We start from the raw sequence: 24,508 nt of genomic DNA on the forward strand, positions 1-24,508 counted from the left end.
TCAGTGTTCACACCTGCTGTGGGCTGAACTGTGTCCCTTCACATATGATGTGTTGAAATCCTAATTCCCAGCCCGATCGAATGCGACCGTGTTTGGAGACGGAGTCTTTATGAAGGTCATCATGTTGCAGTGAGGCCGTCGGGAGATACCTGGGCCGACAGGATGTGGTGTGTCAGACTAGGAACTGAGAACAGAGGAAGGGACCCCAGACATGTGTGCAGGGAGGGAGGACCCCACGGGGCCCCAGCGGGAAGGCGGCCATCTGTGCGCCCCAGAGACAGGCCTGGAGAAACCCAGCCTGCCCACCTGCATGCTGGGCTTCTGGCCTCTAGGACTGGGAGAAAATAAATGTCTGTTGTCGAAGCCCCCGGCTCGAGGTACTTTGTTCTGGCAGCCGGAGCAGAAAATGGGCTTACCTTTCACGTTCTGGATGTGTCCACAGTGTCCCAGTTAATTATTTGTAGAATAAATTGGGTTTGTTCTCCTATGTTCTCAGGCTTAGAATGATGTTGTGAACTTCCGGCAAGAGTCCCCTAGAAAGGAGCCCGTGTCCTCCTCAGGGTGTCACGGTGATGACCTCGTGGTCCTACCACCTCACCACCGACGTGTCTGCCGGGCCTCCTGGCTTCTGCGGGTGGCAGGGCTCCCCAGAACCCTCAGGTGTGACACCTGTGTGACGGCTCTGTCAGGTGCTCATGGCGGCAGAAGCCCGTGCCAGGTGAGCAGGGCTCTCAGAACTGTCTGTGTGACTTTTCTGTAAGTCTAATATGGGCCAAAACAAGTAAAAAACAAAACAGTAGAACTGTATTTATCAGAGAGCTCATGGACGTTTCCTGAAAAAAAAAGGATGATTCTTTCAAAAATGCTTGTCAACACAGCCAAATCCAGGCGGTAGGAAGGATGGAGGGACAGCGTCGGGGGGCATTCTAGAACAGGGGGGGCAGCAAGCAAGCCCTTGAAGAGAGCGGCACCGACAGGGGGGCCCGAAGCGGTTTGGAAGATTGGTCTTCGCTCCTCTGGGTCTGGGGACCTGAGCCCGAGGAGCCTCAAGCTGGACGAGGGCCCTGTCGGGTTGAGGACCTGGGGACGGTCGGTCCAAGTGCTGGGTCGGGGGTCGGTGTGTGAGGCCTGCGAGGAAGTCAGGCCCCTGCGGCGGGACTCAGGCCCTCCGGCTCGTCAAGCACCACAAACAGGAGGCAAAACCAAGGCCTGCCTCCTGCTGGGTGCAGGAGAGGTTACCGTCCGGCTGAGACCCAGAGAGGGAACAGAAAGGGTTATCACCTCCCCAAATCTCACCTCCCTCCATCGAGGGGCTCTGGCTGCTACAGTTTTGGAGGAGGCTGCGGGGGCTGGCGTTGCCCAGAAGGACCCGAGACCATCAGAACGACCAGAAGAGCAGAGCTGGCCTCGCAGGGACAGGCTCCAACCCCGACAAAGGCGACCCTCTGGTCTCCATCCCACTCACCACCTGGATTTAGCATTTGACTAAATCCTAGATTGCCTTTGAGAGTCAGAGGCCCCGAGCTCCAAGAAGAGGTCCGGTCCTGTCTACATCGGTGCCTGGAGACTGGGCTTCCTCACAACGCGGAGAGCTATCCCTGCGATGGCAACCAGCCAATTTGAAGTTTTGTTTAACCACTTTGCTATTCAATTATTTTCTTTGCTTTTCTAATGAAGGAGGAAAGAAGTTCCTATCTCCCCTATGATCTTGGCCATAGAAAGGCATTAAATATGTATGGGGAGCTGGGGTCAGAGGAAGAGGACAAAGACCGCAGTGGTCCAGGCCAACCGGAGCAGGGCGTGCTGTTGACTCAGCGGAGGGGGAAAGCCGCAGGCCCTCTTCTCTCTGAACCCTCCATGTTGTCATCTTTTACTTAGGAATTCTATATTTAATTATTTATGATACTTCCCATGCCTACCCACTGCCAAAGTTGTCCTCATAATCCAGGGACTGTGAGACTAGGCATAAGGCTGACGTCAGAGCCCTCGTCCATCTGGGGGCAGAGAGCAAAGTATCTTCAAAGAGACTTCATTCAGCTCTGGTCAGAACGCCTTTGACATTCCCCCTTTGGGCACCCCACTTCTCCCAATCCCCAAATACCCCAGGTCTCAACAGGACAATAGGGCCACTTTGGCTAGAGTTAAGAACAGGACTGGTCCTATCTTTCTCATTTATAAGAACCAGAAAGATAAACAATTATCAAAAAGCAAATAAAAAATGTGTCATAGTGTCAGTTCTGGAAGGGACAGAAAATACAACACATGCAGGTTACAAAAGGTATTATTTGATTTGAAGTTTTCCGGACAAAACTCAACCCACAGAATTTCTGGCTATTTGTTGCCCCCCCCCCACATCCCGGGAAATTTGATTTCCTGGAGATTAGGCAGAAAGTGAGACCAGGTTCTAAATATGTACTCAAAAAATGACATCATATGTTGTCTTAAATGTTTAGCTCTCCTTCAAATCACATTTTAAAATATTGCAATGGAATATTTATTTAATTTGCACAAATTCCAAGCCTGGGGTGATGGACATATAGACAATATGGTGGCTATTCAGAGTTATTGGCAGCATATTGAGACCAATGGAACAGTAGAAGCAGACTGACCTGGGCACCACTTAGTTCCCCACAATGACATCGTGACAGCTGACATTTTCAGCACTTCCTCCTTATTAGGCACGTTGCTAGATGACTCTTATATACAAGATCGTCACCTTAAATTAAAGTGACACTGGAACTTATGATTTCAACCTGCAGACTCATCTTTTTAAAGACAGCTGAAGTGGGGCTCCATCTCCCCCTGGTTGTTTCCCCAAGGGTATGAGCCTCCTGTCCCCTCTCCCCACCCCGACTACTCACCTGGAGGGAGGGGAGGAGTAACCAGCAGGTGGGTCTGGGACGGCCGACTGTGCTCTGCCCCTGCTCTCCTTCCTCCTCCTTCCTGAACTGCAGAGCGACTGGGTGTTTTGTCTCTTTGCACCTGTTCTGGAATCTGAACCACGAGAGGCACATGACGAATTTGTCTATTTTTAGGACGAGGCTTCGGTAAACCCCTTCGGTTGCTGATCCGATGCCCCTTGTCTAGTCGCCTTCATCAGAAATAGAAGCAATATTTTGCTTGCATTCCCTTTCTTATATCTTAAATGGTTTTGAGAATGGGAAGGAAAAAGTGGGTGCCCATGCATTGACCTATTAGAATTCCAACAGACGGCTGTCCCAAAAGAGAAGGGAGTGTTGGGGCGGCAGCAACCCACACAAGACAGTACACTCACCTCCCGGAAAGGCCAGAGTACTGAGGGTGCAGAGCGGATGTCATCTCTCTCTGGTTCCCTGATTACATCCCTCAAGAAGGCTCCAGGAATCTGATTCAATTATCCTGACCATCTTTGTTCCTGAATATCTTGTTCTTTTTCATAAATTCCAAAGTCTGGGTGAGTTTAGAGTAACCTATTAGATTGTCTTCCTTCAGTTGGACCACTCCCAGATCAGACCAGCAGATACGTTTGTGGAGACCTCAGACAAAGCGTGCCCTAGCTTTCCCCATAATCTCTCCCAGGGTCTCCCCCTGAGTCCACAGAATAGGAAAACTACCGGGCCTTGCAATTTCACCAGCTGGTGTCCATGTATCTGTCTCCAGACCCCATCCTTCAACCGTCTTGTTGTCACAGCTCTGCCATAAGCATGAAGAAACCCAATGCTGTGTCTTGGTCACCAACCAATTCAATGCCCAACCAATTTTGCCATTCCAAGGAAAAAACCTGTATTCGGGGCCTGTCATGTCCCATTCAGCCCCCATCAGACTAGCCTCTCCTGTGTCCCATTCTGATCACGATGCTTATGGGCCCCTGTCAGCTGTTAAACTTTACCTATGGTGGGGAGTGGCGGTGAGCGTGCTATTTGCCCCAGTCTCAGTGAGCACACACATCTGAAGTGAGGACATGTCCACCCATCCCGGTCTTGGTAGGTCCTCGGCAATCTTGACATTGTCTCCATCAACAAAGCCTACAAGATTATGTTATCCTGAGAAAGCAATTGTGTCCCCCGACTGAGTGAGCAGTTTCAATGTTACCTCCATATCGTAGTGCAGTGATGAACACATGTGCCCCTCGTTTCCAGAGTGGGCTTCTGCTCCCTGCCCCCTGCAACTTGCATTTCTGGGTTCTGTTTGGTTTGTGGGTTTGTGTGGGGCACAATCATTACATGAAGACACGAAGGTTAAGCCTGGGCCAGTGGGGGGTTATTTTGTATTTTAAATCCTTTGTTTGGCTGCTATCACCATAAGATCTAGTCTGCCTTCTACTGCGATCTATAGCGATCTACTGCGATCTACAACGACCTACAGCGATCCCGTCAAGCCCACGTCGTGTTCTTTCACAGCTTTAACACCGGGTTAGAGATTCAACGACCTTCCAGTTTCCAGTCTGTGTTCAGCTCGCTTGCCAAAGGGAGGCATCTGGTAGACCACACATCTCCAGGGCTTGTAACTGAACACCATCACAGTCGCTGATCATCTGATTCTCATCATACATAACATGTACATAAAACACGTTCCTGTGAAAACTTGGTCTTTCTCAGCCCATCCTACTTAGGAAAGGATTTTCAAAATTATCTGTAATGAGAATCTTCCAAGGAATGCTTGTCTTTTCTTATTTCCTGTCATCAATGGAACAAATACCTTTCCCTTTGCATGGAATTCCCCAGTGTGTGTAGTGTTCAGGGACCCGATGTCCCTCCCATAACGGGAGCCAACAGGGATGTCTTTCTTCCCCCTGCCTCCTGGAAGTCAGAGTTATGGCATGTGACCCTCCCACCCAAGAGCTTGCATTTTTAAGGAAGACCTCAACATCTGCTTGGCACTTTGGGGCTTCTCCACTGGAACTAAGGGAAGGCCAGCATCTTCATTTCCTGTCCATAGCTCCTGCTCCTTGTTCCCTCTGCCCTGCTCATGTTTCTCTCTGGTCTGCCACTGACCCTGAGCCACCCGTCTCCTCCTTCTGCATTCCTTCCTTGCCTAAGCTGGGAGGACTGACCACAAACCCTGGGTGAGAGACACTTGACACATTGCAGTAAATGGCATGCCAATCTGGGTCTCTATCTCCCTATCATCCCATACCTCACCACATGGCATGGGGTTACCCGGGGTGGGAAAGCCCATTCGTCAAAACAGACAGTACTTCTGCACATCTTATCACAAATATTATATAAAACCAACATGATAGACTTTATAGGACTGATCACGTCTTTTATTATTGCTTATGAAGGCCTATGTTAACAAACGAAAAGTTCTATTGGAAATTTTTACATTATTTTTCGTAAATGTCTACTTGAATGCTGTTTCTTTTATCTTGAAGTGGGATGGAAATTCCATCTTGAACATTATCATCATATTCCAGGGACATCCCATGCCTTCTCCTTTGGTGGCTTCATATCACCAAATTCGTTATATAACATTCTCAGATGTTTCTACTTAGAACCTTCAGAAAGTTTTCCCTACATTTTGTATGAATGTCATGCTGACTTTTGTCTTAAAATTGTTTTCAAGTCTTCTCAATTTGCAGTGATGCTGGACACAAGTTAGTCTTACTGGGCAGCTGTGCACCACTGGTTGCTTATCTTATCCAATGAGATGCTGATGCCTGATGCCTCCTGCCTGGGGCCTTATAACGTCCTTCCTCTTTTCAGGTCAGAACCGGTAGCCACTTGTCTGTAGGAGACAGGGCCTTTCAGGTCCCGGGCTCTGAGCCCACTGTCAGAGACAGGATGACTGCTGAGTCCCAGAGTCTGACCCCAGGCCTGCTGCACGGTGATCAGACACCATGACAACAGCTCAGTTTCAAGCGATCTGCCCACAGGAACTTGGAAAAGGTTTCCTGGTCATGTCTTTCTTCATTGGGGTCCCTGTGGGAGCCTGCTACAAACGCTCCCATCAAACTCATAGGTGCTGGGATTTCCAGACTGAAGACTCCCTGACTGTAAGGAAAATACACAGGATTGACCTCGAGTTCTCGTGCTGCTAGTAAATGTTCAGAGAAGCTGAGAGGCAGCCTGACGGTGGCAAAAAGCAGCCAAGGATCGGGGAAATACAAACCAAACCCACATGAGATCCCACCTCACACTGATCAGAATGGCTCAAACGAACAAGTCAGGGTATGACAGGTGCTGGCAAAGGTGTGGAGAAAGGGGAGCCTCCTGCACCGTTGGTGGGAATGCAAGCTGGTGTCGCCACTGTGGAAAACAGCATGGAGGTTCCTCAAAAAGTTGAAACTAGAGCTACCCTATGACCCAGCAACTACATTACTAGGAATTACTAGGAATTTTCCCATATAGTGAAAAGAAGGGACACATGTACCCCAGTGTTCATAGCAGCAATGTCCACAACAGCCACACTATGGAAAGAGCCCAGATGTCCATCGACAGATGATGGATAAAGAAGATGTGGTATATATACACAATGGAATATTACTCAGCCATCAAAAAGAATGAAATCTTGCCATTTGCAACAAGGTGAATGGAACTAGAGGGTATTATGCGAAGCAAAATAAGTCAATCAGAGAATAATAAATACCATACAATTTCACTCATCTGTGAAATTTAACAAACAGAACATGAGCATAAGAGCAGGGAAGGAAAATAAGATAAGGGAAAAACAGAGAGAGACAAACCATAAGAGGCTTTTAACTCTAGGAAACAAACTGAGGGCTGCTGAAGGAGAAGTGGGGGGGGCGTTACCGGGTCACGGGCATTAGGGAGGGCACTTGATGTAGTGAGGACCGGGTGTTGTGTGCAACTGATGAATCACGGAAGTCTACCCTACAGCTAGTAATACATCATATGTTAACGAAATTGAATTTAAATTAAAAAAAAAAAAAAGGAAGAAAGCAGCCAAGTGTCCTTCTAGCCCGTGGATGTCGTTTCCCGATCACATGGTACATTCCAGGGCTGTGTCTGAGTTTTAAGTCTCAGAGAAATGAACATGCTCAGAGGGCATATGCTTTTAACTTTCTACGTATCTATATGGAAAATTAATTGCTAAATTTACCTGGAAACCAAATATTTGGCAAGTGGGTGAATGTGGGTGATATGTTCCTAGTACGTCTGTCCTTGAGTCCCAGGTCAGAGGTTATTACCGGCTCTCACCGCTGTCCTCATAAGTGACGTCCGCACAGCAGTCTACCGGAACGTCCAAGAGAAGACACCCTCCCTTAGGGTTTCCCGTAGGGGCTGACAGCAGCCCCACACTCACCCTCTCAGTGGGAATCACTGAATTATAATCGCTTCCCCCTTCTGTAAATCGGGGCATCACATCAAACCTTGGAATGTCTGTCTGAGGTCCCAAAGGTACCCATGACGGAATAGTTCTGAAAGGCAAATGGAGCAGGAAATATCACCAGTGGTTCATCGTGGACTACCAGTGACGACCAGTGACCCTCCTTCTGAAAGAACAGCTATCCTCGATCCAATGCATCGCTAGCCAGACAGTACAGATGGACCCGCTCAGCATTCCAGCCAGTCTGCGGCCCTCAGCCCGGCCTGGACCTCGACCGAAAGACCCGCCCCTAGTGGGCAGGTCGGGCAACTGCAAATCTCTGTCTCCTCAAATTGCATCCCACGTCCCCCAGCGCATCTCAGAGGGGTTGCATCCAAGGTGTGCTCTTAATCTCTGCCGTTAACTATGTGCACCTTCACGACCTCCACCTCCACTGAATTCCCTACCTGCCGGGCTCTGGCTCCCCACTCACCCCCAGTCCTGGGAGGCACCTGGAGCTCTCCCCTGCCATCGTCATTGACAGAAGATGAGCAGGGGTGAGGTCTAGTGTAGTAGGGTCCCCTGTGCGGTGGGTGCCCTCCCTTAGAGGTGCTGTAAGGGTTGGATGAGAAAAGACATCTAGTGAGCTTAGCCTGGACCCCACCTCAGCAGAAAGACATGGAGAAAGACAAAGACACGGAAGTCCAACAGCCACGGGATGCAGAGCCGCAGAGAGATTATAACGGTGGAGCGAGGCAGGGAAGGAACCCAGATTCTGTGGGTTACTGTGGCCGTGGCTTCTCAGAGCTGGAGGGCTTGGAAACCTTCTGGCCCAAACTGCTTTTTAGCCCAGTTGAGGAACCAGCCATCTACAAGATGAGGGGATTCTGCAGAACTGCCCGAGACCTGCAGAAAGTTGATTTGGATCTGGGGCTGCAACTCAGCCCTCTTGACGGTTCCCGTCTCCAGCGGGCTGCTGGAGCTGCTGCGGCACTGAGCTCCATGGTGACCCGGGTCATGTGCCGTCTGGGGCGAGGGGAGAACACAGTCTCGACGCAGCGCACTGTGTCCCGGGATGCGTCGTAAAACCTGAGTGCGACCTCTGCTGACCATGCGCCGCCCGCAGGGTTCGGTCCCGCTGCCTCCCCGTCCGCAGCAGCCCTTCCCGTCACTGCACCCTCAGAGTCACTGAAAGAAAACACATTCACGTGCTCGCCGACTCACTGAGGGTTTTGTGTGGCTGTGCCTGGAGAGGAATCAAGCTCGGTGTCTCTGGGGCTCTGATCTCCGGCCAGCGACAAGGGACCCTTTCCCTGCACTCTCACACAGCCTCTCCCTGACCTTCCCCAAATTGGTGGTAACAGATGAGATCCTCTAGATTTAGTACAGATGGAGTCAGGGGCGGTGACGGTTGTGACCAGGGAGCTGTTACAGCTTACCTGCGTCCTGCCATCGGAAGACAGAAGGCTGCCTCCATTTCTCTGAATCACCTGGAAAAACCCCGGGGGCATCACCCAAAGGACATTCACCAAGACTCCTGAATTCTGGTGAGTTTAATGGGCTTCAGAACCTGCTTCCCCCAAATATGGTGCCTTAGCATATCAAACACTCTGAGCAGAGAGATTCCGAGATTCCGAGAGCACGGACACGCAGGAAGGACTGTCCACCCTTTCCCTGCCCTTCTGCCTTGAAGTAGGGGGCATGGCCCTCATGGGACCTGCCCTTGAAGGTCCTTCCCTCCAGAATGGAGGGACCCGAGAGAGGAATCTGGTCACACAGACCTTGCTAAGTTCCCCCAGTTTGTTTCTCTTTGCTCAGACCCTCCTTGTCCCGTCACGTTTTTCCATGATTGTTCTTCCTCAGCTTGAAAGAGCTCTTGAAAGAGCTCAGGTTTGACTATTTCTCGGGTCTTCCTGTTCTTAGGAAGGCTCTCTTCCATCTGAATCCCGCTGCTGGGGTCCCTGGCTCCAGCTCTCACTGGTCGGTACTGCCTGGTCTTCCTCCCTCGGGGTGGTGGGTCCAGGGCCTCTGGGCCAGAGAGGTAGGTCTTAGATCTGCGGCTTTGTGGAGGAGTGGAGGATCTATCCATACCTGTATTCTACCCACACGTATCGCCTAGCACCCATCTACTCACTATCAGTCTCTATCTGCACTCCCAGCATCCGTGTGTCTCTCTCCGTCTACCTACTATCCACGTGCTCTTGTCTTACAGATAAGAAGTTGGCTGCATGGCCAGCGAGACCATGCTCCGGGGACAGACAGAGCCCGGCTAGCAGCCGCTGTGTGTATCTGCTTTACAGGCTGCAGCCACAGGGAGACTGGCTTGGCCCTAAACTCGTCATGAAATAGAGAATTAAAGTGAAACAGATAGACCGCGTTTGCCATGTGGGCCTCGGTGTTTCTCCTCCGGCTCCAAGACGGGCACACGTGGGCAAACGGTAACTTCCGGCCTCGGCAGCCCCGGTAAAGAGCAAGGGCTCCCTTTCCCGTCGGGGACTCGACGGGTGCTGACTTTTATCTCATGTCATTAACGTATGGCTGTGCGCCCCCGGGCCCCTGTCATGAATCATCCCTTTGCACGTCTCCAGCACCTGGAAAGATGGTTTACTGCACAGAACGCGGTAATAATTCAGCCGCGTATTGACAACCCAAGCAACATATACTGACTCACGTGAAGGGATGTGAATATTGCTCAGCAGTATTTAAATAATGGGTCTCTCCATAGACGTACAAATCTAAGTGGACTTAACCCATGTCTGTGTGACTGACAAGCAGGTAATCCAGGCACGGTGGCCTCAATTGGCCATAGAACAACTGACTCGGCGTTTTCGAATGGCAGTTCAGTGACAGCCGTTTTCGGAGTCAGCCAGCAGGGCCCGCCCTGGCCACTGGCCCCCGCAGCTTGGCTGCAGACAACCACAGTGACCGCTGCGTCTGGGTCTTCGAGTCCTCCTACATGAGTGTACCGTAAGTCCTACAGCCCTGTCCACCCTGCGAGCTGAGTGATGATGCAAAAGTCAGAAACGAATCCAGCGGATCTGAAATTCTGGGCAATTTAGGAAAAGCCTGGTGTGTAACGAGAGTTTAGAAATAGTCTACGGCCGTACCACCCTGAACGCGCCCGATCTCGGCTGGTCTCGGAAGCTGAGCAGGGCCTGGTCAGTCCTTGGATGGGAGAGTTTGGAAATAGATTTATCAGTACGTGTGAGGTGGTGACTTCTCCAGCAAACGTCCTCCACGCTCACGACCTCCCAGGGAAGCCCCGGTAGGACAGGTGCGCGGGATGCCGTGGAGGGAGGGGCTGTGAGTTGGACCTGCTCTGTCACACTTGCAGTAATGCCCACAGAGAAGACCCCGTTTTCAAACTCAGCATATGACAAAGGGGATAGCATGCCACAGCCTGGAAAAAAGGAGGGGTCACACTATTTTTTAAAAAAGGTTTCACGTATACACCTATGACTTTGTAAAAAAAAAAAAATCGATATGATAATTTGTGTACTTGTTTCCTTTTCTTCTGTGTTTGTCCCCATTACCCACTCACTTCCATCCTCACTTTCCTCCCAAATCAGCTGAGGCTCATGCTCCAGGGCCGGCGCCGTGTCCCGATGATCAGCCTCCCTGTGTGGGCAGGCACACACGCACACATGTGCCCTCGGGACCCTGAGTTCACGTATCACACACACTTGTCTCCTCTGTGTTTCATATTTCAGTGTGTCTGGTAGATGTTGTCTCCTGCCATCATTCAAGCTCAGTTTCTAATAGCAGCTCCCAGCGCTCCGCAGTGTAGACACCCTGTTCCAGCCAAGCCATCCTCCTTACGTACGGACATTCTCTTCGTCTCCAAAGCTGACCATCCAAGCAACTCCGTAGTAACCACGTTGGTACTGAAATCTTTACACACCCGCCTACTCCATTTCTACTGAGACTGCGGGGCTGGGGAGCTGGATTGGAGCCTGTGTTTCTAAAGTTAATGGTGAGGCCAGAGAGCTTTCCAAAGGTCATGAAAATCAACCCCCTGACCTCCTGTCCTGCCTGCACTGGGCGTTTCCTGGTTTATTTGCTGGGTCTGGCTACGCAAGTAGCTGTAGAGTGATGCTTAATCCTTGCTTCAATGCAGGGAGCACAAGTAGCCCTTCACGGGTGTGCTGCCTGTGCTGCTTGCTTCCCTGTGAACCATGTTTTATTTTCTTTGCCAGTTTTTCTATTGGTCATTGCCTTTTTATTTCTAAGAGGGTGTTTTTCATCTTTTCAAAACTGTGGGTAACACTCTTTCTGTCTTCTCCTTTGGGGGTACTTTCTCCCAGTCTGTAGACTAACCTTTGTGGCCATTGTTAGGCTGTTCTGTATTCTGGCCCTTCCCTCCGGGAGCGTGCTCAGATAGAGAGCAAGCACCTCCCTCCCTCTTGAAGCTGGCCAGGTCATCGTGACTTGCTTTGGCCAAGGAAATGTGATAGGACACGAGAAGTTTTACCTTTAGCCTGAAGGGTTGAAGAATGTGGATGTTAGTTGTCAAATTCTCTCCTCTTTACAGGGAAATCACCAACATTCTAGATGGTGATGCACATGGCAGCCGCAGGCCGTGAGTGGTGGACACACGGAGGAGAGGGCCACCTACCCCACTACCAGTAACCGTGAGACAGACATGAAACCTGAGCTACTTATACATTTGTTGTTTTCAAGCACAGAGATTTGGGTGCTGTCAACTCAGTGCGTTACCCTTGTTTATCCCGTTGGCTAACTCAAGGAGGAAGGAAAAAGAAGGAAGGCAGGAAGGAAAGAAGGAAGGAAGAGAAAGAAAGGATACATATATAGATGTGTATATATAGGATACATATATAGAAAGGATACATGTATAGAAACAGACATCTTATTGACCGTGAGACAGATTAGCACTTAATGACTATGCAATTATCAATTCCTGGAAAAAGATGATCATCTTTTGGTGGTAAAATGTTTGGAAAACTGTTGCCTATGAAAATGTATAGAATGATAATTGTGTGGCTCCAGGAGAACAAGACAAAAAATGGAAATATTTTCATGTATACTTGTGCTATTATCTGTATTCAGAAATTATTAAAATAAAGAAATGATCTCTGAGAATGGGCCCATTTGTAGGCAGGAGTAAAAGGAAATTGAGTTAATAAAGATTACAGATTAAGAAATAGAGGAGAGAAAAATGATAGATAAAGTCATCAAAATTAAGAATTAGTTCTTTGAAAGGTCAACAAAGTTGGCCAACCTTTGCTAGGCTGACTAAGAAAAAAAGAAGATTCAAATAACTAGAAACAGAAATTAAAGAGGGGACATTACAACTGAGTTTACAGAAATAAAAAGAATTTTAAGGGATTATTATGAATAACTGTACCCAAACAAATTAGATAGCCTAGATGAAATGAATCAATTTCTAGAAATGCCCAACCTACAAAAATTGAATCATAAAGAGAGAGAAAATTTGAACGACTTATAATTAACAAGGAGATCGAATTAATGCAAAACATTGCAACAAGGAAAGACCAGGACCAGCTGGCTTCACTGGTAAATTCAGCATTTACAGACTAATTCTCTACAAATTTTCCAAAAAACCTGAAGAAGAGAGAATACTTCCAAGTGCATTCTATGAGGTCAATCTTACACTAATAGCATAACCAGACACAGACATATCAAGGAAAGAAAACTACAGACCAGTACTTCAGATGTGTGCTGATGCAAAAATCCCCAATAAAATACTAGAAAACTGGATTTAACAGCATATTAAGAGGTTACATACCATAGAGATAAAACAAAGACAGTCCTAGAGACGTCAAGGTTAAGTGAAGCTTAGCTTTGAAGCAAAAGCATGACCAAGAATCTGGTCATTATGCACCTTCTGGAAAGTTCTGAATGGACTAATGGACTTCAGAGTCACAGAATGACTGAGGGTGTGGCAGCCAGTAAATTTAATTGGAAGAAGGTAACAGGAGAAGTAACAAGAGCAGAGATTAAAGATGTGGCTCTTCCACCAAGCCCAGCGGTATTAGGCACCCCGAATGTCCTGAGGGATGAGGCCTCGAGAAGAGAAAGCGTTGTGTCTAGACAGGAGCACTGAGTGTGGCTCTTGGCACACAGAACTGACTGGAATCTGACCCAGCTGGATGGGGAATCCACCAAGTCTGTTAGACACTTCAATTGTCAACAGAACTGCCTGTCTGCCCTGAGATTTACAACAGCTTCTGTCTGCGGCCAACGAGTGGGATGAGAAGACACTGCACTTCCAAGAAAGTGAAGTCCCTGATATGGTCCAGGATGAGAGTGGAGAAGAAAATCTCTTCCAGAAAATGGAGCCAGGGACGCCAGGAGGGAAAACGTACAAGAAACGACTACCATGGAGCAGAATCAGGAGCTTATCAAGGAAAATCATGCACTTTCAGGGTAGAAAGCTCTTGGAATACCTATCTTCACAATTTCTGAAGTCCGTTATTGATTACACGTCTGCCATTCTTCCCCTTTCATCCTGGACGTGCTTCCTGTCACTGTCCCCTCCCCATGGTACTCTACAGTGCTGTGTGTGGGGACTGATGAGGGGTGTGGCGAGTCACCGTCACCTCCTCTTTGATGCCACTGACCCACAGAAATCCTCAATGTTGGCGTGATGTCATGACTGGATTTAAGGATGAGGATATGTTGTGTAGGAGGGAAAATAGATTAAGTATTTGGTGATCACAGGAGCCAAGTATGTGGTCTGTATTGCTACCTGCTGATATACTTCTTTGTCCCGTTGAGCTCATGGTAGGATGTATATTCCTCTCCTCTCTGAGCCAGGATAGGCAGATGGTTGGTTTGGCCATGGAAATGTGAGCAGAAGTCATCTACATCACTTGGACATAGTCTCTAAGAAGCCTTCAAGGGCCAATAAAGGGTCTGCCATGTTTGCTTGCTTCCCTTGCGTAATGACCCGTGCTGTCCTTAGGAGAGAATACCTCCAGCAACGTCACATGAACTTCTACTGAAAGTGAGAAACAATCCTTTGCTCTTAAAACCACTGAAGGTTTGTTTTTTAAGATTTTATTTATTTATTTGACAGAGAGAGGGAGAGTACAAACAGGGGAGCAGCAGGCAGAGGAGGAAGCAGGCTCCCCACTGAGCCAGGAGCCTGACACAGGGCTCGATCCCAGGACCTGAGATCATGACCTGAGCTGAAGGCAGACGCTTCACCCACTGAGCCTCCAGGCGCCCCTAAAACCACTGAGACTCAGGTGCTCTTTGCTACTGCAGCATGGTCTCGCTCATCCTGACTGAAACGACTGCTGAATTTGTTTACAGTGAGTTTTGCTACACAAAAGCTTTTCATTATTTTCTCACTGTTAATTATGCACATATTTTCATTTATAATTTCTGGGCCACCAATCTTATCTGGAAAGATCTCACCCATGCCAAATTAGACATGTTTATAACTCTCATCCTCGGATCTAACCCAAATTTTAATTAATTAATCCAGTGCAGTACTTGGACCTCTCCATACCTCCCTCCTACTGTTCCCCTGCTATCCTGTTCAGAAAACCAATAGGATTGGCCTTTTTTAGTGGAAAACACAGTTGATTGGATGTAATAAGCTTTTCACTTAGTAAAAGGGTCTAAAGGAATCAGTCTAAGAAAAAGAGAGTCCCCAGTGTCTCCTGACAGCCTAGCTCATGTCTGGTCTGCATCCTCAGGGGGCTAGATGTCCATAAATTGTATTTTCTTATCTTCCCCTCTTAAAATTCATCATTTATTGTTCGTTTCTCGGAAAGGGCTTTCTAGTCACATACCTCAACTAAAAAAGTTCATTCTTAGCAGGAAAGAACCACTTCAGGATATGTGTGTTATACTACCTTGCTGTCAGGGCTGTGGATAGGACCTTAGGTCTCTTATCATTTCTGTGCCTCCCTCCCTCCCCAGGTCTGTCAAAAAGGATCAAGTGTACATGTAAAAATATATAGTGCAATTATATAGCAGAAGCTATGAAATAATCATGGTCTAGAGGTTAGCGTTTCCACTCACCTTGTTATAAATGGCGGCAAGAGCCTGATCTCAGAGTTGCTGGAGGAGGGGAAGACCTGATGTATGCCGGAAGAGTGGAAAGCAGTCGTCCATTCTGTGTTCCTACGTAAAAAACAACATTCCGTTCATAGAACTTGTGAGGATAGAAAAGTGCTGAAGTGTGTTCTGATGGGACCAGAGTGGCTCATAGTGTGGGACCTGTCACTGTCCTTATTTACACCCCACTTCATAAAGGAGACTCTTGAATAGGATAAGAAACTTCGGCTTGTCTGGATTCTGTTTGGCAAGAAGGAAGCTATGTGAAGGGGGTTCCTTAGTGGCTTTTAGAAGCAGCATTTGATAATAAAGGGGACTTTGCACTTAATTCTTACAAATATGCCTTCTATCGTTCATCCTCTCTCACCAGAAGCAAGGGAGTACAGTGGCATTTTCACTGAAAAGGTGACTTTTTTGGGGTGAAGTCAAATTACTGAGTTTATAGAGCTGTTGGCAAACATTGTGAAAATCTGTTCCCTTTGCTCTACAGATGAGAAGCAGAACCGCCAGCTTCGGGCATCCAGCACTTGCAGACATTTTTGAGGGAGGAAGGACCTTCCAAAAGACAGGAAGAGTCAAGATTGGCTGTGTGCCTTTGGTCTCCAATGAGTTGTCTATGGCCTTGCAGGTCGATGAGGTCTTGAAGCAAGATTTCAGAACCAGAGTCTGTGGGAAAAGCCAGTGGGGTCAAATCCTCCACCCCATCCGAGCTCCTCTTCCCACGGGCAGGGCGGAGGTGGCTGCCGACTTCTCAAACCAAAACATCACAAACCAGCATTTCAAGGCTGGTTTTGTGGAAATCTAACCTCAAAGTCTCCTGGTTTTTTTCCTCCAAGCGCCGGATTGTCCTGTGGACATCTTGAGCTGAGTGGTGTTGCTGGAGCAAGTGGGGTCAGCTATCCCAATCGTCTTTGACAGGTCGGGTGGCAAGACAGATTACCCACTTTGGCATTGGATTTTGCCCGAAGTGAAGCTATGGTTGAGGGCTCAGGAGTCTGTCCTATTTTAGGAAGGCTCATGGCTTCCTCTGGTTATCAGTGCTCACAACATCACACTCAGGTTATCTGGGAGAAGCCAGCTGGGGGCAGAGGGGGCAGAGTGTGAAGTGAGGAAATGCTGTCCCCAGATGTAGACAGCCCCGTGGGGCAGCAGCTCATCACTTGCTGGGGCGGGCTTCCTGTCAGAGCAGGAAGAGGTAATCATGATAGCCTTGAGTGGGCAGGACACAGTTTCCATCTGGTGAGAGCTGCCCGGGACATGCGAAGCCTTTGAAAGGCTATGAACTTCACAACACCTTCAAGGACGCGCTTGCCATTGGGACAACCAACGTTGAGCGTTGACATATTTGGAAGACTTTGGATTCTTAAAAAAATTGGATAAGTCTGTTGAAATAAAGTATTGTGTTTCCAAAAATACTGTAGAAGAAAACTTTTGCCCCAATTTGTAAAATTATACTTTATTGCTAAAACAGCCTGCGGGCACAAGTACAAATGAAATGACATTAATTAAAATACAGAAAAACAGCAGAAAGGATCGTTTTATAATGTACGTTCAAAAGAACAGGGAAAATAAATGGAAATATGTGTATTTCCAGCACTAGGGAGAACAAGTTTGGAAAGGTTGGGGTGCTGTGCCCCCAGGCTCATTAGAATGAAGCCTGCGCAGCACACGTGCCGTGGCCTCCTGTGACAGCCATCCTGCCTTACTTTGTCAAAATGCCATTTAGGAGGTGAAAGCAAGTTTGGCTCACTGATCTCAAATGTCATAAGGAAGCAGTAGGAACTGGTTTCCCCCTTGGCTTTGTAGCACCCACATCAGAGTGGCTCCTCTCTGGTCAGTCAGCTCTGGAAGCCACATTAGACAATGATGTTGGTCATGTGGACGCCATCCCAGTCTCTCCCCACCCCAGGTGTGCATGACAACAAGGAGTCCCCAGGACTGCAAACTGTCCCGTGGCCTCTGGTTCTGCATCAGGGGGAATTTCCAGGTGATCCCCTGACTGAGGGGAGCACGGGGTTGAGTCCTGGGCACTGACAATGTCTTCGAGAGGAGCACCCCAATGGTCTTTGCATGGGGGACCTCACGGGGAGTCTGGCAGAGGGGAAGAAGAAGGCTAAGCTAAACCTGTCCATGGAGAAAATCTCTCATGGCAGAGCTATTGGAGAAGGGAGCAGACCACGGGAGGAGACACAGGAGCACAGGGTCGTAGGATGCTTGCCCCCTGGGGTGGTGAGACATGGAAAGAGCAGGGTTCCAGAAGCCCCTAACCCACCGTGCACTCCTGCCCGGCTCCTGGGGGGAGGACATCCTGGACTGTGCTTCTGCCTGAAATCCCCAGTGTTCCAGGGCTGGTGAACAACACCAAGGGGGGCATGCGACCTGCTCGGAAGGCACTTCTGGAGCTAGTTTCAGGCTCTGGTTTCCCTGAAAGGGTCTCCAGGGAGAGAGCAGAGAAGGAGAGTCCCTCCTGCCTTGTGCTTGGAATAGAGACACTAACATCTTCACGGCTGCATTCTTCCTCTGCTCCCACCGTGGCCCCAGTCAGCAAGCGAAGATGGGAGACTTTCCTGTCAGGGCTGGCCCCAAGCAAGGTCTCACCCACCACCCAGGGTGGGGGGCTGTGGGGCAGCGAGGGAAGTCAGAGAGAGAAGCAGTCTTCCGTTGACAGGCTCCTTAGTCATCCCCCTGAAAGCATTCTTCTGTGCAGCCGCATCCAGGCCAGATGTCCAAGAGCCCCACGTTTGGTCTCCTCCGAGGGCTGTGGAAGCCAGCCACGGATGTGTGTGCGTGTGTGTGTGTGCATGTGAGAGAGAGAGCGCGCACACATGCGTGGACAGAGGTGGTAGGAGGAGAGAGAAGTTAGAGCCGCCAGGACTGAGGCTCGGGACAAGACTCAGGACTCAGTTGGAGGATTTTCATACCAAATAAAGAAGAAAATGAGAAAGCAGAAAGGAAAGATGATGTGTATCTCCAGACAGCTCTCAAGGACGTCTAACTGCAGATTAGACACACACGCACAGATATATAGGAAATTGTGATCAATGCTTGTGTTTTTAATTTGTTTAATCTCTTGAAAATTCCAACATGTTACACTTGTGCAAAAGAAACAGCCCAGCGCCAAGCACTGCGGGAGCCGCTCCCCTGTACAGAAACCAGGGGTTCTGGGCTGGGCTGTGGGCACGGCTGGGGTGTCTCCGCCTGGAAAGGCCATTGCTGAAAGCTGACCTGTGGGAGGGCGACCCCTGCCCGGAGGGAGGCTTCCTCCAAAGCTGAGCCTGGGCTCCTCCCCGGAGACGCTTCCCCAGCGAGGCACCGTGGCTGGTCTTCAGCCTTGGGTATGAGCTCGTCCATCACTAACTAACTAACTTGAACGCCACGGGACCCACCTGCGAACTCGTGCGGAGTCAGATGGGGACGTTTCAGGAGCGCCGCACAGCATCCCAGGGCCAGCTCTCCCCGTCAGCTCCACGGTTGCTGGGGACTGGTCTCCCCCATGCTCCTCCCCGTCCCCGTCCTGGTCTCATTTACCACTCAGGACCGCATCCATGTCTGTACCTGTCCTCGCCATAGCCAGCCTGCAGCCCCGCACCTGTACCACAGGTGAGCCTATCTCTGCAGCCGTCCCTGGAACCTGGGGAAAAGGAGAACGCAGTGAAAACAGACTTTCTCCTCTCACATCCCGGTTAGCACGACCTGCTTCCGTAGTGGGACTAATACCGCGTTTATACTTCTAAGCCTTGTTTTGTTTTGTCTTTTTCATTTGAGTTTATACCATGGAAGCATTTTCCAACATCAGGAAACATCCTGCCCGCACGGTGTTTGTTCACGTAACTCCTCCGAGTACAGGAAAGCACCTGCTGAGGGGATGCATCGCAGACTGTGCAGCGATGCGGAGCACGTGATGGACACCTTCGTGCCGGAAGCTTCTCTCCACTTAGAGCCCAGGGCTCCGGACATGCACCTGAGGTATGAAGTCAGATGTCCTAAGCCTCCTTAGGACAAGTTGCTTCCGGGAAGGTTCTCCTGTGGGCGTGCCGGTGGCCCCGCTGTCCGTGCGCGTGAGGGCAGACAAGGGAGCACAGGAGCCCCCGCGGGATCTCAGTCCCCCGCTCCGGAGCGCCACTCCAGTAAGGGCTGCGGAAGGCAGGACGCTGTCCCTTCGCTGGACATGCTCCATTATTTAGGTCGCATTTGCTGTCCCTGGGGAATTCACTCAAGTCATAAAAATTTCCACAGGAACTGTTGACTTCAGGTGTGTCAAACAGCCCGTAAACAATAGAAAACCCGGTAATAAAGTCCCCCAGTGCAGGTTTCTCTTGAGGCTCAACTGGGAACTATCAGAATCCTTCCGCGTGAGTGATACTTGAGTAACAATGTTGCTGTCGTACTAAATTAGCCTTGGATTATCCAGCTCAAAATGCCTCATTCTGTGTTTCCAGCTGTTTTTCTTCTGTTCCATCCGTAGGAGAACTCACTCAGATTTTGAGAGCTTTCAATTGCGTAAAATTGGCAAAGCCCAGGTGCGCAGAGCTTCGGTTAAAGATACAGTATTAAACCGGTCCCCATAGACGGGCCAAGCTGAGGGCCGCGGCGGAGGTAGGACAGCTCCCAACCGAGCCCACCCAGCTGCGGGCTGGCAGGCCGGCCTCCAAGGCTGAGCCCTGGGCAGGAGGGACTAGAGGCTCCATCGTAGGAAGTCTACAGAGGGTTCAGCAGAACGTCCCAGAGACAGGAAAACTGGGCCAAGGCTCCTGCCCAGGGAACCGGGCGCCAGATCTTGTGACAGTTTCTCGTGGAGGAGCCCAGTATGGAGGAAGGCATCGGATGGTCATGAAGACAGGATTCCTTCATTCGTCTCTCTGGGCCTAACTAACACAGGAGCCTGGGGCGGCCAGAGGCAGAGAGCTGAGATCCCGGCCCTCACTCAGGGTAGTGCCCGCGGCCAGCAAGCCCAGAGCGCCCCGGTGCGCAGTGGGACGGCCTCCTGGCCGCTGGGACTGGACAGGCACCATCCGCAGGGCTGGCTCCCTGCTGGGCCTTCTGTCCTTCTCCAGACGAGGTTGCTTCCCCACGGTTCCGTAGGTCCCCCTCTTGCTGTCACCCCATCCTTGGGAAACAGGGACCGGGGCCTCTGACGCGCTGGAGTAAGACGCTCGCTGGAGACACGCTCGGCGGCGGGGTCCCATAGACCTGGCGCTGCCCCGAGAGCCAAAAGCTGGTCCTGGGGCTTCTGGTTCCCACGCAGTCGGGTGCATCATGCCCGAACTTCGGCCTCAACTGAGACTACTTCCTCTCCGCTTGGGAGCATGTGGGATGACAGTCAACGACAGAGGAACATCGGGGGCTGATAAAATGCGATGGAATGAACAAAATGAGAGATAATCGATGCGGGCCACGTGGCGGTGGCCGTGGACAAGGCCCTGGACCCTGGAGCCCAGAACCCCGCCGGCCTGCGCCTCACGGCTGTCACTCCCTAGCAAGATGTGATTCCTGCCTGGAGGAGGTGAGTGTCTGTGCCCGCAGCCAGAGCAACGGGAGAGAGCGACCTCACACGGGGCGCGGTGCCTCTGGGGGGCCCCTCCTCGGACCTCCCCATGCAGGAGGTCAGTCCCGCTGGGCCCTGCTTCTTTTTCCATGGCGAAGCCCAGAGGGGGTGGGGGGACCTGTCCAAGGACTCAGCGCCTCTGGCCCTCGGCTCCCACCTGCCCTCTCCGGACCACACAGGGTCACGGAGCTCATTCCTCATCACTGGTAAGTCCACATGGCTCTGTTGTGACCCAGCTCCAATAAGGTTTGCTTTGCATAATTGTATCTTTTTTTTTAAATTTTGGACAAATACTCAAGTATTTGAGGGGAAGGCAACCAAACCAGGCGTTGTGTTTTTGAACACTTGGAAGACAAGGGCACACTCACCTGCCAACACAAGGAAACTTTGTCAGAACCTGAGAGCTGAATGTTGTGTGTAGTTACGGGACCTGGTTTGATTTTACTCGCAAGGCGTCTTATGATAACAGAAACCGTACAAACGGAGCTCACGTCCCAGCTGAATTTAGTTGTTTGGTGGGTGAGCGGAAAGCGAGTTGGCCGCTCCGTGCCCTGGCTCCCTTCCCTCCCAGCTCCCGGAGGCCAGCACGGATGCCCCGCTCCCGGCTCCCTGCCTGCCTGGGTCCTGCTCTGTGGCGCAGCCCCTCTGGCCTCCTGGATTCCACTTCAGCCCCGGCTCCCCACTCCCTGAGCCGAGGCCGAGCCCCCTCCTGGAATCCCAATTCCTTGCCGCATCCGCCCGCTCCTGGAACAGGTCAGGCCTCACCTTCACGCAAGAAAGCGTGATAAACCATGAAGGAATGGGTAACGTGTGCTTGTCAAATGAGAACTTTATCACCGGCCATCTTATTTTCTCTGGAATTACGGCGTTTAATACTCGCGATATTTATGTGCACGTCGTCCAAGTGCATTCACCTACCCTGATGGACTTGCCTGGAACCTCACTCAAATTAACGCGAGTGTTTGTGAAGCAGAGAGACCCACATAGTACACGCTGTCAGGCCTTGACTCCCGCGGTGCCTCGCAGGTGATGGGCTCCAGGGCTGTTTCACTTGTAGACCAAACCCAGTCAGATTTGCTGGACAAGGCGCCCATGGTGCTGGCCTCGTGGAGAAGCTATGCTCTGTTCTGACAAGTCAGTGGCCACATCGCACGTCTTACTTGCAGGAACAGGAGGGAATGGGGCACAGGGGCCAAGTCTGAGAGTCTGCGGGCCTGGAGCATCACCGTCCACACTGGGGCCAGTGCCAGGAGGTGCTCAGGCCCCAGCCCCGACCCCACATCCTGGCACAACCCAGGAGCCCCGCGCCCACACTGGGATGGGAGGGGCCCCAAGATGGACCAGCCACCCAGATGCTACTCAGCCAACACTTAAGTCAGACTGGAAAAAGAAAAAAAAAAAGAGAGAGAGAGAGAGGGAGAGAGAGAGAGACCAGTGGAGAGCAGGGGCCCACAGGCCGCTCGTTGCTGGTGGATGGTTTCTGGAGCTGGCAGTGAGAGGCCCTGTGGCGGAGGGTCTCAGCCCGGGCCAGGCAGCCCGGCGCGGTGGTGGCCCAGTCACCGCTTTTCATGTGTGCACATGTGTTGCGGCACATGTGTGTGCCTCTGGGCTGGGGCCAAAGCCAGACGACAGGGGCAATGGATGCAGAACTGGGGCAGGCAGTGCGTGGTGCCCCGCCTGCATGGGCCTGGTGGATGAGCCGTGGCCCCACGCGGCCCCGGACACAGTGATTGGTGCCGGGGCTTGGCCTTCAAACCCTGGCCGAGGGGCTCACCCTAGCGAGGGGCGCAGGAGCCCTGCCGTCCCATGGCGGCTGCGCGCCACGGTCGGCTGTGCAGTAAGCAGACAGGAATCCCGGCGACAGCCAGCCGCGCTCCCTGATGAAAACCCTCTCCCTCCGCTTCTGCAAAGGTAATGAGGAAGTAATGAGGCTTGACCAGAATGTTCTCAGCCTTGATCCCCCTCCCCAAAGGTTCCCAGAGGATGTGCAGTGGGATGCTGGGCTTCTCTAAGAGCGGGCTGCTGGCCGGCTGGAGGAGGTGAGCTGCTGGGCCGCTGGGCCGGACTTCGGACTTCGAGGGGGCTGGAGTGAGAAGTTCAGATAAACCCACCCCCGACACCCCCACCCTGCCCCCACCCCGGCTGTCGGCCAGAATAAGACAATCTGACGCTGTGCAGGCCCCGTGGAGCTGCTGACTGTTTGTTTTGTCACTTGACGGATGTGGAGCCCTGACCTTTCCAGGCTACCTCGTCTCCACCGGCCCCTTCACACACACCCCCTCGTTTGCACGTTTGCCACATTCTACTGTGCGAATAGTCAAAACCAAAAAAGGTAGGAAGAGGGCTGTTTGAGATCATTAGCTTAATTTGAGCTGAAAGGTCTTTGTTGTAAGTTGGAGAGGGGAGGGACCTAGGGGCCTTCGCAAAGTGTTTTGCTGGCAAGCTTGTTGAGATATGATTGCCTTTGTTGTGATAATCTGAAATTAATTTGCACTTGAACCCATCTTTCTTCTGGGCTCCCTTTAAACACTGTTGTAATTAAGCGCCCTGCATGGAATTGAGCTGGCCCCGCGATGACAAAGCCAGGGCTGGAATTCCCCAGGTGCGGGCGGCTTTCTTCACTTAACTCACAAGGTAATAAAACAAAATGCTCCCTCGCACGTGCTGAGGAGCCAGGTACTTGCCGGAGGGGAACAGTGATAACCGATGTACCGCCACACATCTCACTGGCTGCTTTCTCAGGGGGTCAGTCTCTCTCTTTTAAAGTCGTGTTAGACTTCTGCTGCTATTAGTTGATTTGTACCTGGAACGTTATAAAAAAGTGAAGATGGGATGTTTTGTTCTATCTCAGCCGCGCCACATCTGAGCAGCCATTTTCTCAGATTCTCTTGGACACGCTGAAGGCTCCCTCCCCATCTGCACGGCCGATCTGAGCCGAACACCTTCCTGGTTCCCAGTGTGAGAGGGGATATCCTTATCAGCATTCTCTTAGTTTTAACCCAGATTAGTGTTTTTGGTGAGGAATCTCATTAACTCCCGCAGGCCCAACTCTGTCTGTGATTGCCTTTGGAATTGTAATGGACTAAGGCCAGCGGGGCCTTTCCCCCCGGGCACACATTCCTCAAACCAGCCTTGAGCTCAGAATAACTACACAGTCCTCCCAGGGAAGGGTCCTTCTGGGGGCTCCAGGCTCCCGCCACAACTCTGGCTGCACTGGCACTGGAACCTGGGGGAGGTGGTCTGCCTGCCCCCTCCCCTCCCCTGCCCCAGTCCTCCCTCTGCCCCTCAACTCTTCCCCCTCCTCCCTCCTGCCCCCTCTCTGTCCCGCTCTTCCCCACCCCGACCCTCCCCCTGCCCCCGCCCCTTCCCCTGTTTGCCCCACTGCCATCCCACAGCTGCTTCTTGGGGACTCCTCTGAAAAACAGCCTTTAAATTATCTTATCCTAGTGCTCCGGAAGAAAGCGCGGTTTCATTGTCCCAGGAAGCAAAGGCCGAGAAGGTGAGACAGGCAGGCCTCCGTGAAGAAAGTTCCTTAGCTCCAAACCATCCTTCAGGTGTTTCGTGAATGATTCACACAGGATAGCTGGCTTATTTCAGAACTAAAACCCTCAAGGGTCAAAACTCATGGTTATTGGAAAAACAAGATGTCATCCAAATGCCAGT

The 24,508-nt window shown here is 50.9% G+C and overlaps 1 long non-coding RNA gene across 1 annotated transcript; it reads left to right on the forward strand.

Annotated features, from left to right (window-relative positions):
* Nucleotides 1-19,204: 19,204 nt before the first annotated feature.
* On the forward strand, nucleotides 19,205-19,841 carry LOC116870294. The gene is made up of 3 exons (XR_004383195.1): nucleotides 19,205-19,266; nucleotides 19,537-19,652; nucleotides 19,766-19,841. It is a non-coding gene; the product is annotated as an uncharacterized LOC116870294 (long non-coding RNA).
* Nucleotides 19,842-24,508: the final 4,667 nt, after the last annotated feature.

This window comes from Lontra canadensis, unplaced genomic scaffold, assembly GCF_010015895.1.
Source record: "Lontra canadensis isolate GAN:19392208 unplaced genomic scaffold, GSC_riverotter_1.0 scaffold22, whole genome shotgun sequence".
Taxonomy (NCBI): Eukaryota; Metazoa; Chordata; class Mammalia; order Carnivora; family Mustelidae; genus Lontra; species Lontra canadensis.